At 39.7% G+C, this 18,167-nt stretch overlaps 1 pseudogene; it reads left to right on the forward strand.

Annotated features, from left to right (window-relative positions):
- The first annotated feature begins 782 nt into the window (after positions 1-782).
- On the forward strand, positions 783-4,346 carry LOC149472029 (uncharacterized; annotated as a pseudogene).
- The last annotated feature ends 13,821 nt before the right edge of the window (positions 4,347-18,167 follow it).

Here is an 18,167-nt window from a genome sequence, read left to right on the forward strand (position 1 = left end):
GTTGAGGTGGTGGGAACACTTGTTTTTTGTTCCTAGTAGATTCTGGTGCTTCATTTTTGGTTTGCCGGCAGCCACTGACTTCTTGTGGTTGATTAGGCCTGCCCAGGGGGTCTGTAGATCTTGGTCTGAATTCCTTTGCTTCAGGTTTAAGAGACTGTTCCTTTGTATGTACATCAGTAAGGTTCTGGACGTACTCATTTGTACGATCTGCAGAGGATAGAGGTTTTTCTGGAACCTTTGGGTCTTTATATGCTTTTTCACTTTCTGACCGGCTTGTTCCCATGTAGGCAGCGGCCTCTGCTTCAGCAACTGCAGCTGCAGTCCGTCGCTGCAGGATAAGCAATTTTGATTCTAATTCCACCTCTTCTTGTGGTATGGCAGCTTTCATGGCAGCTTTCTTAGCTGCTATCTCCTGCATCATCATGGCTTCTTTTTCTGCGTACTGTAGCTGGACACGGGCAGCTTCTGCTTTGGCATGAGCTCTAACTGCTGAGGAACTTGCTGAGGACATCTTGCTAGATCGTGAAGATCTGGACACATGTGACTGTGCATCGTCTTGCTGGGCACTGGGAATGTTGTCCCTACCTCGCTGTGTCGGCGGTAGTGTGTCATCAGCCTGATACTTTTTTCCTGATCTTAGACTCATGCTGCAGTAATGGTGTCTCCATTTATTCCAGACCGCCACTTGGGTGTCCTTTTACTGTTCTGCTTCGCGTTATTGAACTGTTGTATAACACTTGTCAGACAGTCTAACAATAATTCAGAAGTCAAGAAACGTGAGACATCAGATCTATATGTATTCTTTGATCTGAATAACTTTGTAAAACTACAACATAAGCACAAACAAAACATATGTGTCAGTACATTAAACATTGTACAACAGCTTCATCCCATCAGTGAGTGTACTCATGGACAATTCCACCATAAGTCCAGGAATAGCTTGGAGCTTCACTGTATGCTGCTTGCTAGTTTCAGAAGCAGTCACGGAATAGAGGATAGGAAGTTCCAGGTTAGAGGTTATTACCTCTATGTGAAAATTACCACTTCCTGACAAATCCTGATATAACTAGGCATAATAACTCTAACCAATAGATGGCAGCAACATCACATAACATTACAGTATATTACATACATTATTTTCAACAATATGGGCAGAACACCAGTGGTGAATAAATACCACCAAAATAAAGTTTTATCTGTCTCAAAAAAAAGCTAAACAAATTCATATGGGTACAGTGTTGCATGACTGTGCAATTGTCATTCAAAGTGTGATAGCACTGAAAGCTGAATATTGGCCTGGGCAGGAAGGGGATGAAAGTGTCCGGACTTGAAGTGGTTAAATAAAACATGCTTAATATTAGCACATACCTTTTTAGGAAGTTTTATAAAAATATGTAGGCGTTTATTTCCTTGAAACATTTCTATTCTTAAACTGAGGCTAGATAATGGCAGTTTCATACAATCATTAAGGCTAGGTTCACACCTATTCATTTATCATGTGTGTTTTGCTTTTCGTTTTTGGTTTTGAACAAATGTTTTTGATGGGTTTTGCCTTTTTGTTGTGGCCAATTGGAATAATGACAGCTTTGATTTCACAGGATGTAAAGATTGCCTTTTTACATTCTGTTTCCTCCCCGGTGTTTGTGTGGTATTGTTTGACTATCATCACGGATGAAATGATGTTATTTCTCGCTGCTGCTACTGTTACTGCAGTCTTGTTAGAAGTAGAAGATGTAGAAGAAGAGGGGAGGAGTCAGCGAAGATATTGGGTGCATCCAGTGATTGCCAATAGGGAACACAGAGGCCAATTCTGGGTGATGTATGATGACCTCAGAGCACATGAGGATAAGTTTTTCAAGTACACTCAGATGTCTGTGAATAGGTGAGTACATTTTATGGCAACTGCTCACATGCAAGTCACATTGTCTTTTTAACCACTATTTTTGCATTTTATTTCACACAGTTTTGACAAGTTGCTAGGATTACTCAGCACCAGGCTGGAGTGACAGAATACTTTATTCAGGAATAGCATTCCACCAGTTGAAAGGCTAAGAATAACATTAATATAAGTGTGTTTCTTTTTTTATAAAAAAAAGGAAGCTTTTTTCTTACTGAAAACCACTGAAAACCTTATGCTAATCAATAGGACACAGGCACAGTTGTAAACTAAAAAACACTTTATTATTTTTTTTGCATAGTAAATATTTTTTCTAATTTTTTAGAAAAAAAATTTCCAAAATATATTGTAAACTTTTTTTCTTTTCTTTTTCTTTTCTTTTTCCGTGCAACTGTGCACTGAAATATTTGAAAAGACACAGCCATGTCATACATGCTCCAAAATTACAACTTAAAAAAAAAAAAAAAAATCAGGACATAGTATACATTTTGGCATGTATATTCCTCCTGGGAGGAATCCTGTGGATTTGGGGGCATTCTTGCTGCAGGGGCATGTTGAGAAAATTGGTCTTCTACCACACTCTGGGGAGGGTATTGAAAACTGGGATATGAAGCCCTTGGTCCTTCAGATGAAGGGAAGGTTGACCCAGGTGGACAAAATGTTGACGGAATGGGGGGTGGGATATGGTCTACCTGTCTACCTGGTGGCCAGTAGGGGTATTGGGTGTTGGGATAGGTTTAATTGGACCACATTGGAGGCACATGGTTTCGAATGTTAGGAGGGGTTTAGTAAGGGCCAAGTATTGGTGGCTGGTGGGGTGCCCTTCTGGCTGGGTGGGCAGGGGGGTTGTATGACAGCACACATTGCATTATGGCAACACACATTTCTCCCTGTAACTCCTTAGGAACGTTTTCAATGAATGGCACAAAACAATCAGCGAACTTTTGTGCCTGAGATGTGTTCTGCTTAAAAATATTCAAAAGTTCTTGCAGCCTCTCAGACAGCAGTTCAGTGCATTTGGCTGTCAATCTGCCACCTCCACTGAGATGCACTGTACGTTGGTGATGCTGCAGCCCCCCTCTCCTCCTCCACCTCCTTTTCATCCAGCCCTCAGCATGTAGTGAAGTAGGTGATCCAATATTTTGGATGTCCTGTGTATGGCAAGATGGACTTTCTTCTGTGTCCTCTTCACTCAAGTCATTAGAGGGTTTCAAGCTGCTCTCTGTTCTGAAATTTCGAATATATTATAAGAATATTAATAAGATTAATATTATTTTGAATAAAACTATACACATATTATTTTATATTATACACATATTATAAAGATATTTCATGATCATAGCTTACCTTCTCATCTCAAATATTGGTCTGCGGAAGTCAAGGTCTTTTGCGTAACAATATGGAGTGAACCTTTGAGCTGCAGATTCACTCCTCAAGCTCTCTTCATTCTCATACATGGTTATGGAAGCAATCTTTGACACTTCGCCAACAAGTTTGTAAAGCTTTCAGTGCAAAACATATATGTAAATTTTTGTTTTACTTTTAGGTATCTTGCAACCGGTCATTCGCTATCAAGTATTCATTTTCAGTTTATGGTGGGGAAATCTACTGCAAGCTACATTGTCCAGGACACATGCTCAGTGATATGCGACTTTCTAAAGGATGTGGTCTTCAAGAAACCAACAGTGGAAGAATGGTGCCAGATATCTGATGTGTTTTGGGAGCGATGTAATATTCCCAATTGTGTGAGAGCATTAGATGGGAAGCATATCCGTATAATTAAGCCAGTAGCTAGTGGCAGTAGTTTTTACAATTACAAAAAATATTTTTTGTCTTGTTTTCAGTTGCAGATGCCAATTATCGCTTCATTTATATTGATATAAGATCCTATGGCAGCAACTCAGACTCCAGACTTCACATTTGAACAGCTGATGCAACAAAATGGACTGGGCCTACCAGAGAACAGGCCGCCCCCAGGAACAACCCAACCTGCTCTGCCTTTTGTATTTGTAGGTGATGAAGCATTTGTGCTAAATGAGCATCTGCTGAGGCCATTTTCTAGTCGGTATTTGAATGTGGACAGAAGGGTGTTTAATTATCGATTCACTTGGGCCCAGAGAGTGGTAAAGTGTGCCTTTGGCATTTTTGCCAATAAATGGTGTTTATTGCACACCCCCATCCACCTTAATATGCAGCATGCTATAAAAACTCTCTAAGCAGCATGTGCCCTGCATAATTTTATTCATGAGAGAGATGGATTCCAGTTTGAGGACACAGTTTGCCAAGATATGACAAAAGCAGAATTAACTGAAACTCAAGGCAGCAAGAGTGGTGCCACTGTCTGGAATACATTCACTTCTCTTTTTATGTCACCCACCGGTCTGTTGCCATGGCAGCTTGATGCTGTTGCATAATATTTTGAAAATAATAAAGATCATCTTTTTTTAAATTTGGAAGTTGATATAATTTCAAAATATTTTGTTGGAAATATAGTCCTGTGCAACATTCCATGGAGGTATTGTTGTGGAAGTCATGTGAATCCAGTTGAATAAGGCCAAAATTGTAGCATTTCAAATATATGACAATATATTTGGGAAGAATATTTTTAAAATATATTTCAAATATATTTTTCTTCCATATGGGTAAAAATGGAGATCAACTGAGCATGTGCAGAGCAGGGTGAGACACTATATTACTGGATTTTAAACAGTATAGGCACTTATTTTTAATGATCTACATAGCTATACCTGTAAAAGGGGCCAGCCTGAAGTGATCTAGAAGGACTTCATTTTCTGACTAACGTTCCATTTTAAGTTGTAGCTCTTCATGATAGAGTCGTTTTAATAATCCTTTTAGCACCTTGGAAGTAATATTGGTAATATGCACAAAGAGCTTCATCTGCAACTGAATTCAGCCTGTAAAAGAGGCAGATGTACACTCACCTTTCTCATGTGTTAAAGCTCTTCAGTGTTGCAGATCTCTGGGCGCAGTTCTAGATGTGTCGACAGCCAGCTCCCCCTGCACGTGCTGTGCTTTCACCTGTCAACTCCTACTTACATTTACAGGCTGCCTTTGGTTTAAATTGTAGCTCTTCATGATAGGGTCCTTTTAATAATCCTTTTAGTGCCTTAGAAGTATTTTACATCAGTTAACCTCCCTGGCGGTATGATTATTTCAGATTTTTGGTGCTAAAAGCGGTACCATTATTTTGCATGAAAATTTGGCATTTTATATTGTAGTCCTGTAATTCTTAGGAATAACTCACTGAAATCTGTCTGAACAAGAGTCTAGTAAACATCCCGGGTATGATAAAACTTGAAACACGAAATCAGAAATTATAATTTAATAAATAATCATAAAAAATAATAATATAATAATAATAAATTTAATTCAATAATATAATCAAACCAAAAACACTGAAATTTGAAATATAGCGCCAAGTTCGCACATCACTGAGCAAAGTCGCAAAATTGTTTTCAGTGTCTGATGACGAATTTCCTCACGAATCATTATCACTCAATTCTGCAAGTGGTTCTGATTTACTATCGCTGTTCTCTAGCTGGTCTAAAACCGCTTTTGACCTAAAGGGACACTTTTTGGACGCCAGGGACGTTTCTCAGTTTCCAAGCAATAAGAACAGTAAAAATGTAGGCAGAGCACAGGACAAAGCACTAGGGACAAAATGTATGTGAAATGGTTTGATACAGTAATGTTTTACTATGTGATTTTAGTGATTTTAGTGAATGACACTTTTTGTCATTTTCAAATTTCCCGCAGTTCCGTCCCCCGTACGTTCCGACGCTCGCAGGGGACGGAACCCGGATAACAGATGCCGGCATCCACCGGATTACATTGCCGGGCACACTGCAGGAGGGACATCACGGGAGCGCAGCACAAGGTAAGTGATTGAGGGACCGCGGAGCAGCGCCGCATGGTATTCCCGAGTGTAGCTCGGGGTTACCGCTTGTGGTACTGAAACTTTACCCCGAGCTACACTCGGGAATACCACCAGGGAGGTTAAGGCAATATTGGTAATAAACACAATTATTTTAAATTACTCATTTACATATAAAATAAAGAGGCTTTTGTTTATGTAGAAATAGATTGTTCTCAAAGGGCTATGAAAGCCTTTGAAGTGAATAAAAACGTCTAGTTACATGAATATCACCACACTAATTTTATTTTCAAAAAGAATTGGCCATTTTTTGTCTTTATTGTCATCATATAGTGCATAGATCTCTCTGTATTCAGGCATTAAAAAAGAGGTTTACTATGCCTTTGGCCTTATTTTGCTAAGCTATTAAAGATTGTCTTTTGCTCTCACAATGTTATTTTCAGCAATGAGAGCACGAAGGAGTTAAAAATAACATTCACATGGCTGAAAAAAAATGACAATTAACAGAAGCTTTACAACTTAATAAATTAGGCCTTTTGCCTGCTAAGGATGGAGGCTTAGGATACCAATAAACAAAAAATGAAATAATTAATTTCATCATAAATATATGTACCTGTCAGCCATTACATTTCATGGTACTTAAAAACTGAACAGATTGAAAAGCCTTGTCCAGTCAGTTTCTTTTGAGATAATCCAGCACTGAAGTGTATGTCACACTTGAAGTACATATCCTTAGTTATGATTAAACCAGTATTAAACCCAAAAGCAACCATTTATTATATTGCAGCTTACCAATGATGTCTGCATTCATTTTCTTTTTTAGAGTCCTTTCTTATATTTTCATCTGGTGACTCGGCCAGCAAGTCTGTTGTTTTTCAACAGAGCAAGCCCTACTGCAAAAGTATCAGTTTTGAGACAATGTTGAGACAAAACGTTTACCACTGACAAGGGTGCTTTCAATGATCAAATTTTATTTACCTATGTAAAACTTTTATCCCAAAAGAAAAAAACTCCAGGATAATGTATCCATTTACATGGATGAGATAAAGCACTTAAATTGTTACTAAACCCACAACAGTAAAATCAGTCTGTATATGCAGTAAAGCATGCTTGTTATACTCACTGTGGAACCTAAGGGGTTAATCCTCTACATTGTGTAAAACGTCTGTTTGATTCTGACTTCTCTGATCCTCCCTTTCTTCTAGTGTCCCCCTCTTATCTCCTGATAAGACGTATAGTGTGGAGACACTCTGCACATGCTCAGTTTGATGTGTATTGCTAGAGAGGTTTTTTTTTCCTTGGGAGAGTGCATGTGATCAGCAGAGGGCCAATCAGCACTGTCAAGACAGAGGTCAGGGGTTTGCATTCTCCTACAGCAGAAAGAAACCCCTCCTAAAAGCTTTAACATGTGCTTGGCTGAACACAAGGAGTCACAAGACTGCTCTAATGTCAAGGTCCTACCTTTTCCCTGCGGTTATGTTACTCCATGTGCTGGCGTCCATCTTGGATTCTGCTGTGCATGATGGGAATCCTTTTTATGCCTTCAGGTCTCCGAGGTCCACCCCCCAGAGGGGCGTGGCTGATGACATATAAGCCTGTGGCCCGCACATGCTCTTTGCACTTGTGTCTTGTGTCTTTGTGTTACTATTACTCTGTTCTGACTCTCGTGACTCTCCTGGTATTCTGATTCGGCTTGTGACTTGACTATTTTTTTTTTGTATTCTCCTTTGATCTGACCCTTTGTTGCTGAACCCGGCTCGTGACCTGTGATTCTCGTCTGCTGTCCTGTACTGTTTTGTCCTGTTGTTGTTGACCCCGGCTTGTCTGACTACTCTTTTGTTTCTTCCACCAGCTACACGCCATTGGCGGCGGCCATTACCGCAGCTGAGGTGTCTCGGGGGCCGCGACCTGGTTCCTGGCTGCGTCAAGTCCATCCCCACCATCAGGGGCCCTGGTGAAGGGTTAGCCTGGGACTTAGACTCCGCGCCCTGAGGGACTTCGGTCTGTGGGTGGTGGTTGTCGTCAGCCAGTGCGTTACATTGTTAGGCCTGCCTGTCCGTTCCCCGACTCCTGCCCTGACATCTAACTGCTGATGAGAAAAGGTATTTAGCAGTTTATATTTACAAAAACAATTTCACTTTCCTGTTTTGTGTACTGTGGGAGACCAGATATAGTGAGTGCAGGGTCCTGGGTTTAGTAACGCTTTAACACTGGCAGGGGTGATTAAAATGGGGAGCTTCTATTTATCCATGTAAAACCTTTATCCAATTGGAAAAAAACCTGTTTGCTGTAACTGATTATAAAGTGTGAGCTGGAGTTTGGCTTCAATTTGTTTACTGTATTTAAATCTGCTAGTACATTTAACACTACCCTCCCCCTAGACTGATAATGCTGCTATCTGCTGTGCCTCCTGTGCTCATTCATCAGTTGTTTCATTCAGAGTTGTGTTTCTGGACCAAAAAAAAAAGGGAAAAAAGCCAAAGAAAAGAAAACTGATGCAGTTTTGGTAAGCTGCAAAATAATACATTTTCGGTTTTGGGTTTAATACCACTCTAACCACCTCAATACTGGACACTTTCACCCCCTTCCTGCCCAGGCCAATTTTCAGCTTTCAGTGCTGTCACACTTTGAATGCCAATTGCGCGGTCATGCAACACTGTGCACGAATGACAATTTTATTTTTACAGAAACATTTGAAAAAAAAACACTTTTTTCTCAATTTTGCTAATAAATTTAGGCTAAAATGTATTCTGCTACATATCTTTGGTTTAAAAAACCTAAATCAGTGTAAATTGTTTAGTCTGTGTGAAAGTTATAGAGTCTACAAACTATGGTATAAAATGTGAAAACTGATCAGTCCTGATGTACTGACTGCCTATCTCATTTCATGAGGCCCTAAAATGCCAGGACAGTACAAATACCCCCCAAATCACTCCTTTTTGGAAAGTAGACAGTTATTTAGTGAGTGGCATGGCAAGTTTTTTGAAGTTTTAATTTTTTTGTTACAGTTTTTTTAAAAATGAAGAAATGAAATAAAATGTGTTTTTTTTCCACAAATTTGTCATTTTAACACAGTATTTCTCCCACACAGCATAGGCATACTAATAATCACACCCCAAAACACATTCTGCTATGTCTCCTGAGTATGGAAATACCACATGTAGGAGACTTTTTTTTACAGCCGAGATACATAAAAGGGTCCAAAATCCAATGAGCACGTTTGGGCTTTCAAGGAGCATAAAGTAAGTAATGATCACATCCCCGGCACTTGGTACTGAGATCGGTGATCTGCTTTGTCCGGCGGACACAGTGGTCACATATCGCGCCAATGGGTGCCCCCTGGGGGGCAGAAAGGAGGCACAGTTCTAAGGGATGTACGGGTCCCAATTATTTCTAGCCCACTCCTGCAAAGTTACTTTGTGAGGATCCTCACATATTTACTTTATTGAATTCTGTGACACGTATTCATTATGCTCTGTGGCTGCTGTGTCACACATTTCACAGAGCCTGTTCTCTGAACTACAAAGGTGCTGAGAGGAAGAGTGTCAGGAGTACAGGAATCACAGCTTGCAGGCAGCAAGGTACTATGGGATATGTAATCCTTAAAAATGTAAAGTAAACAGCAGAGGATGCAGGGAGTCCAGGAAGTTATGGAAGGAAATGACAGCAGACAGGCTGCATCCACAACTTCACGTAAACTAATACTGGATTGTCAAAAAAATAACTATTGTTTGAATTGCCATTACATTGCTGGTGTTATACAGTGAAAGTGTATGCTGTGACCATAGATTTCCTTAAAGAGTAACTTCACCCCCCCCCCCCCACACACACTTATTTTTTTCCCTGCCTACTTGATGTTGGGTTGTCCTCAGTTCAGGCACACACCCACTTAGCGGATCCAGCATTGCTCTGCTGAGATCCTCTTCTCCGCAGTCGTTGCTTGGGTCCTACACTGCCATGTTCCTCTGTGATGTCATTGGGAGGCTGCTGACTCCTCTGGGTTCAGGCTCGCTTACTGATGACATATCGTTAGGCCACCCACCTCCTCCTATAGTAAATGGAATAAATAGAGCTCCTGGTGCCTCCTAAGATTTGGAAGTCACATATCCCAGGAGGTACCAGGGGAAGTGACATCATTTGCCTAGGTGATGAGAGAGTTTGGAGGACAGGCCGAAACTATTTAATAAAAGGTCCACTTTAAAGGTCCATGCACACTGGGCTTAAAAAAAACACCAGTTCCCTTGGCAGAAGAAAATGTTCATATAGAGCATATTTGTACAGGATTTGGGGAGCTTTTAGAGGAGTTTAGGAGCATTCAGTGTATAATACAAAAAAAAAAAAAAGCTTTGTTCCCCCTTGTGCATTTTTGATGAAATTTATACAGTTATAGACAATAGTACTAAAGAAGCAGAAAAAATAGTATAAAAGTAAAGATTCCATCATGATTTTTTGCTATGTTTTACATGACTTTAACTGCACCAAATTCAATGTAATGATATACAGTTGCAAGAAAAAGTATGTGAACCCCTTGGGATTATGTGGAGTTTTGCATGAATTGGGCATAAAATGTGCTCTGAACGTCATCTAAGTCACAACAATAGAAGAACACAGTCTGCTGAACATAATACTACACAAACATTAGATGTTGCCATGGTTTAATTGCACATAACATGTAAACATTCACAGTGCAGGGAGGAAAAAGTATGTGAACCTTTGGACTTAATAACTGGTTGACCCTCCTTTGGCAGCAATAACCCCAACCAAACGTTTCCTGTAGTTGCAGATCAGACCTGCACAACGATCTGGAGTCATTTTGGACCACTCCTCTTCACAAAACTGTTTCAGTGTAGCAATAATCTTGGGATGTCTGGTGTGAATCGCTCTCTTAAGGTCATGCCACAGCATTTCAATCGGGTTGAGCTCAGGACTCTGACTGGGCCACTCCAGACGGCGTATTCTGTGCTGTTGCAGCCATTGTTTTGTTGAATTACTTGTATGCTTTGGGTCATTGTCCTGTTGCATCACCCATCCTCTGCGGAGCTTCAGTTGGCGGACAGATGGTCGTACGTTTTCCTGCAAAATGTCTTGATAAACTCTGGAATTCATTTTCCCATCAATGACAACAATCCATCCAGGCCCTGAGGCAGCAAAGCAGCCCCATACCATGATGCTCCCTCCGCCATGTTTTACAGTGGGGATGAGGTTTTGATGTTGGTGTGTTGTGCCTTTTTTTCTCCACACATAGTGTTGTGTGTTCTTCCCAAACAACTCAATCTTGGTTTCATCTGTCCACAGTATATTTTGCCAGTAGTGCTGTGGAACATCCAGGTGCTCTTTTGCAAACTTCAAACGTGCTGCAATATTCTTTTTGGACAGCAATGGCTTCCTCCGTGGTGTCCTCCCATGTACTCCATTCTTGTTTAATGTTTTCCTTATTGTAGATGTGTCAACAAAAATGTTAACATGTGCCAGAGATTTCTGTAGGTCTTTAGCTGACACTCTGGGATTCTTCTTTACCTCATGCAGCATTCTGCGCTGTGCTCTTGCAGTCATTTTTACAGGACGACCACGCCTAGGGAGAGTAGCAACAGTGCTAAACTTTCTCCATTTGTAGACAGTCTGTCTTAACGTGGACACATGAACATCAAGGCTTTTGGAGATACTTTTGTAACCCTTTCCAGCTTCATGCAAGTCAACAATTCTTGATCGTAGGTCCTCTGAGAGCTCTTTCCTGCGAGGCATGGTTCACATCAGACAGTGCTTCTTGAAACCAGTAAACCCAAAACAGGTGTGTGTTTTTTTAGGGCAGGACAACTGTCAGCAACACATCCAATATCATCACACTGATTGGAGTCAAGGTTGGCTCACTCCTGGCTCCAATTAGCTCTGGGAGAAGTCATTAAGCTACGGCCTCACATACTTTTTCCTCCCTGTACTGTGAATGTTTACATGTTATGTGCAATTAAACCATGGCAACATCTAATGTTTGTGTAGTATTATGTTCAGCAGACTGTGTTCTTCTATTGTTGTGACTTAGATGACGTTCAGAGCACATTTTATGCCCAATTCATGCAAAACTCCACGTAATCCCAAGGGGTTCACATACTTTTTCTTGCAACTGTAGGTGGGTTACATGTACAGTACAGTGCAGTATACATTGTAAATATGTATGGTATACTTAGACCTATGCAGATAGATAGCTGCACAACCCCTTGTAGCTGCTGTTCATGGATAACGAAGAATAACCACTATGTTATATTCCGCCAGGGGGATGTGTTCTGAACCTTTTTATTTCCAGGAAGTCATTGGCTCATAGATGTTTTATAAAAGGATTTGGATTCATTAAATGGCTGCTATTAGCAACCTATTGATCAATGGTCTTCATGAAAGCTATGCTTTATTAGTAAATTCTGGGAAGATGTTAAAATGGGGAAGATTACAATAGGAGGCTGTACAACTCCAAAGAACCAGACTTACATTTTAGGATAAGATAACACATATTTCAATGAAAACAGTTTTCTTTGCAGAGGCAACATTTGTGGAATGGGTCTCACAAGGAATGTTTTATAAACCAGTCATATGTGTCTAGGATACTCAGTGTACAATTGATGTGCTCAAATCTGGTTCAACTTGCCTATGGATAACCACATCCTTTCAAATGATGAAAAGGTTGGCACATGACCATCTTCTTAGAAAAATGTATTGTATCTCCTTACTGCACATACCTATAAACCCAATTTAAGTCTCAAACCTTTTATCTGTTTACAGTCTTGCACCATTGCATGTTTGGATTTCTTAAGCAGAGTCACACTTACATACAGTATATGTATGATTTGATCATCTTCTATGGTAAGGGAGATTGTGCTCTTAGCTTTCTCATTTTCCTCTATCCACTCATCTGAAGGGTGTTCTGGCCTGATTTCATTAATACATTTCTATTAGCAGCATTTTCATCTTGAATTTCCAAGACTGGTAGTTCTGGTTTGTCAGGTTTGCAAATGAAAGTTTTGTTACAGCTGTGTTGCTGGCCATTTTTCCCCTATTCTATTGCAGTCTTCTTTCTGTTGCTGTATCTTGCACTTCTTTTGCTGTAGCAGGCTATTACTGTGTGTCTGAACCCATAACCTGTTAGAGAATCTGTATATAGCCCAACAGAACAGACGGTGCACAGTCTACATGTGTTTAATTGCTGCTACACTGCAAACAGGAAAAAGGAACTTTTATTCAGGAAGAAGACACAGAGTATAATCATAGATGCAGCTGCAAACTTATAAACACTGCCATCTACTGGTAGAAGAATATATCTGCACGAAATGCACAAACACAGTACCATAAATCATTGGTAATAAGCTTTTTTTTTTAGGGACTATGATTTTGTCTACAAACTTACAATGAATACAGTTTAGTGTATGCAAGCATCTTCATTTTCACAGTTAGCTCTTAGATTTGGGATATGTAACCAATTTAATAGACAGTTTTAAGTTCATGCGTTTACTTTGTTACATCTACTTACATCATCAGATTTTAACGTGTAAACAGTTAACAGCCATGTGTTTGGCACCATACTTGTTATAATGTGAAACAGGATTAGCTAAGTCATTACTGTGTAAATCTTACTGAAGAAAACATAAATAGAACCTTTTGTACAAAATGTTATTACTGGAAGCTCAGCCGAGATATCGCTTTTTCTTGTACTCATGCATTTACCTTTAATAAAAAGAAAATTCTGGCTCTGTCTTTCTGGTGTATTTCTTTGTTGAGTTGAATGTTGAGTTTAATATGTTGTATTTTTCATTGGAGAGATTTACCTTCACGTCGTATCCGTGTGGGCAGAATAAGAAATACAGGGTGAATTTGTGCAAGCTGGATAGGAAGGCACAGACAAAAAATCCTCACAAAGGTCTTAATCCTTTCTACTGTATTAAAGATGTGTTTTTATTTTGTTGCAAAGAGAAGACAATAATGCAATGTAGCACTCCCCCCTTAGGAGTAGCTGAAGTTTGGGTCCCCTTATAGTATACACAGCCAGGCAACATGCATTTTCCACACAGACTTATATCAGGAGATAGAAACCAGTCCTTGAGCTTTGTTTTGAAGTTTTATTAGGGGATTTAGAATTTGGATAGGGTAAGGGGTGTATGGGATGCCCAAGCATAATGGCAACAGAGGACAAACTCCTTAGCAACTATGTACAAGTCTTCACAGCAAACAGTCTCTTTTTGAGAGCTAGCCAGCATCTTCTGTAGTACCACCCTAGACCCGAGATGAATCCTCTCCTCATCCAACTGTACTGCGTGTTTCCCTGGACAGGGGATCCAGTGCCTGCGACTGCAGTGTGAACAGTCTCGGGTAAAAAGCTAATCAGGTTTACCACCAGAGTGCCTCTTTCCTCTTACTGGCCCAGGTGGTGCAGGTTTACTCACTCAGTTCTTCATCTGTGCTGCTGGTGGGTTGGTGGCTGCTACCAGGCCTTCTAGCTGAGCCGCTCCTTCCCTGCTACACAGGTGGTCCTCTCTCTGGTGGCTGGTAAAGTCCTGAGCTTTCCTCCTTCCAAGACCTCTTCTGCCTGTAGTGAGCCCCTCTCTATCTGGGCCCCCTCCCATGCTCCTGCTCTCCAACCTCACTTCCTCATCTTCCACCCGAACTCTCCTCTAAACTCTCCCTTTGCTGAGCAGGCTCAAATACTCTTAAAGGCTTTCCTGGCCCCTTGGCAAGCCTCCTGCTGGGGATTGGCCAGGATGCTCTAAGAGTACAGACCAGCCACTCCTCCATTTTTCTCCAATGTTCCAGAGCAGGGGGAAGTTCCAGAGAGATGGCCTACAGAGCCTCTCAGCTCTGACTTCAATGTGACCCACCTGGCTATCACACCCATGCTGGTACTCAACCCTCCTTACTAAGAATTGAACTAGAGCTCCCCCTAGCTAACTAGGAGGGTGCTAAAGAAAAAATAAAAGTGAACCTCTGCACAGTCAATTCCTCCCTATCACCAAAAACTGCAATTGTCCTCCTGTTGCAGCTCACATTGACATTGTTCCCACACCATCAATCAGTTACATACAGTATTTTTTATAGCGCAGTGCAACAACTCAAAAATATATTTAAAATATATAAAATATATATTATATACTGACATATATGTGTTTGGTGTATGAAAATATACATGTCAATATATATATCTCTATATTTTCTTTTTTTTAATATATATTTTTGAGTTGCTGCACTGCACTATAAAAGATAATAAAGGCATTGAGCCTCAATATATATTCACATCAATATTAATAGTAATAATATATTTTTTTACTAATCATATCCTATATAAAAAAATGCAAAGTGAAAAATGAAAGAATGATTATGTGTGCCTCAGTAAAAAAAAAAATTTTTGGTGTAGCTATATACAGCTTAATTGATTTTACAGAAGGCTTGTGTTACGTATACTGTACATTTGAGGAACAAACAGCTACTTATGAGCTTTACCTGATGTTTGAATAACTATGGAGCAGGAGTATTTGGTTGAGAAATTCTTGACCTAATCAACAGTAAGGCTTGAAACCATTATTACCTTCTCTTGGCAAGAATATTTTATGTGGGTTAGTCCTGCCTGTGACTTGTTGGTATTTTATTTATTTTCTTTTGATGGATAGTGGTCTTGCATAAAGGGGTGCAGCTTTGTAGCCTTTAAATGGCTTCTGTCTGGAACCCTTTGGGGAGATATCCTTCCTGTCTCCATGTCCACTAGTAAAGGAGAATATCCCCAGTGGGGACAAAGGTGTCAATAAAACCTAACAGGGGTTCCAATTCATCACCACCATTTTAAAGAAATAGGAAAGAGTATTTTTATCTAAAAAATTGGGAATCAAACTTTACAATGTTGGTTATTATGTTATTTTGATCGTATTTCCAAGCTGTTGATACTGATCGCAAAAATCACGACCCTTGCTACCATTGTCAAGCTTGGCCTGGCTACTCCCACACCTTTTGCAGAGATAAAAATAATCCACTGATTGGTCCTGTACTTTCTATGGTACCTAAAATCTTTCACAAGAACCCATTCTCCTCTACACCCTACTCCTATTTTGGATTTGTCAGCTTTTATTTCAGGGCATACGGACCTCCAATTGTTCCACCTAAGGCCCAAGAAAGTATGGAGGGTCTTTCACTTTGTAACAAATACTGCATTTCCTACTAGAGATGCACTTTGACCTGGACCTGGATCATTAGAGGCTAATGCAGCTTGGGCACTATATTTGTTCCATCCAAGAAACTGTTATGATCTTCTACGGTCTCACACAATTTGAAAAGTTATGTTTGGAACCAACATTGTCAGTCTCTTTGTCTCTCTGGTATATTACCTCCTGTCAGGAAAATATTATCATCCTCCCTTATTTACAAAAGTAGGAGGCAGAAGTAGACATCACACAAAGATTTTATCATACTTTTCACCCACAAAGCCTCTCTGGAGGCAGATTTCAATTCAGTTGCCAGACGGTTTCACAACAGTCATAGTGGAACCGTACTACATATTTTCTGAAAATGCACCAGATTCTGAAAATTCTGAAACTACGTAGAAGGAATGCTATACGAACTGTCAATGGTCAACCTGGAAGAGAACTCTGCTGCTTTTCTGTCACATACCACTCTTGAATGTGGCAAGATTGTGTATACCAGTCCTTTGGAAGCAAACTACATCTCTCTTCCATGTACCACTGCTTTTCCAGGATCAATGAAACAACGTTAATGGAAGACACTACCCTATCACTACGTCCCTACTGTACCTATCTTTAACTGTAGAGCCATGATCTAATCTCTTGACCAACTCTAGATGTGTGATGCTGCTATACCCGGATGGCTGTCTACTGCAGCAGAGGAAGCTACCACCCTATTCTTTTCCAACTGTTACTACCTCTCAATACCCTCACCCTTAAAGCCTACCCTTCCAGTAGAGCTCACTCCCCTGCTTCCGTTCCCTCTATTCTCCAACCTTAAACAGCAAATCTCAAGAGTGGTATGGGCAAGTGCAGGGATTATTGCAACCAGGTTTGTTTGTGTAACATGTGGCCAATTTAACAGGTCGACATTTGTATTTGTGATGTGTTCTATGTTATTTATCCTCATATGTATGTTTACTTACTTATTCTGATATGACACTGCCAGACATATTCTCTTCACATGGCATTTAAAAAAAATCAGAATTTAAAGGAAGAATTGCAGAATTTGTTTTATGAAAAATATGCTAGAGATAAAAATGTTTGTCACCTGGGAAAGGACCCCTCCTCATCACCCTGCAGTAAGTGACCAGAACAGCTTCCTACAGAGGAGATGGAGGAACTTCCATTTCCCAATCTCCTCTGTGACAAATGAACCTGTAAGTGATTAAAAAATAAATTTAAATAAGATAAATAAAAAAAATTTTGAAAAAATGTAACAGAACCTCTGTTCCCCCTGCACATACATGCAAATGCAAGTGTGCATGTAGGTTTAACACACATATGCAAACAGTGATTGCACGGCACATATGAAGTACCACTGTGAATGACGGAGTTAAAGCAATAATTATAGGACCATAATTCATAATTTACCCTAAACTGGTAATCTGTATAGGCTTTTAAAGCATCACCTATGGACAATTTTAGGTACCATATCTTGACATGTTCAATATCTACAGTATTTACTTGACACAACTTAATATTTTTACAAAAACATATGGTATAATAATGTATTTGTGTTCACTAAACATCATTTTAGTGTATTTGCTTTTGATAAACAACTGCACAAATATTTTGTGACATAAAAAATTGCAACAGCCACCATTTTATTCTCTAGGACCTCTACTTTTAGAAAATATATAATATTGAGGGGCTAACAAAAAAAAAAGTAATTTTCCAGCAACAAATTCAGATTTTTAAGAAGTGTCTGAAACATTAAAAAATTTGCCTGGACAGCAAGTAGTTAAAAAACAGAACAACATCATATATATGCCACACTTTTGCATACAGACTGAGAAAGCAAAAATGTATAATATCTTATTCAACTACCAGTTTTTGCTTAGGCTTGAATCTTGGAAAGGCAACTTCCTTACCTTAGCAATAAACAGGAAATAATACTGCAGAGAAGTCAGTCTGCAAAATTATTTTATTCCTCATTTAGTAAGATGAAGTTGGAGAGTTACATCATTCTCCAGAAGATGGCATATTTGTTTTTTAATTATTAAAACAGAGGAAACATTTCAGCTAGTTCTCTCCAATCAGTATTTCCATTTGTATCATTGCATTTTTGGTAGAGGAAAAGAGCGGAAAGAACAAACCTCTATTCATCCTCCCTCCAGCCAGTCTTTTGTTAATATTTGCATTCTTTTTCTGTTTTATTGCCTAGTTATTG

This window comes from Staurois parvus, unplaced genomic scaffold, assembly GCF_062004578.1.
Source record: "Staurois parvus isolate SC_StPar_1 unplaced genomic scaffold, SC_StPar_1.0 ptg000025l, whole genome shotgun sequence".
NCBI classification, from domain to species: domain Eukaryota; kingdom Metazoa; phylum Chordata; class Amphibia; order Anura; family Ranidae; genus Staurois; species Staurois parvus.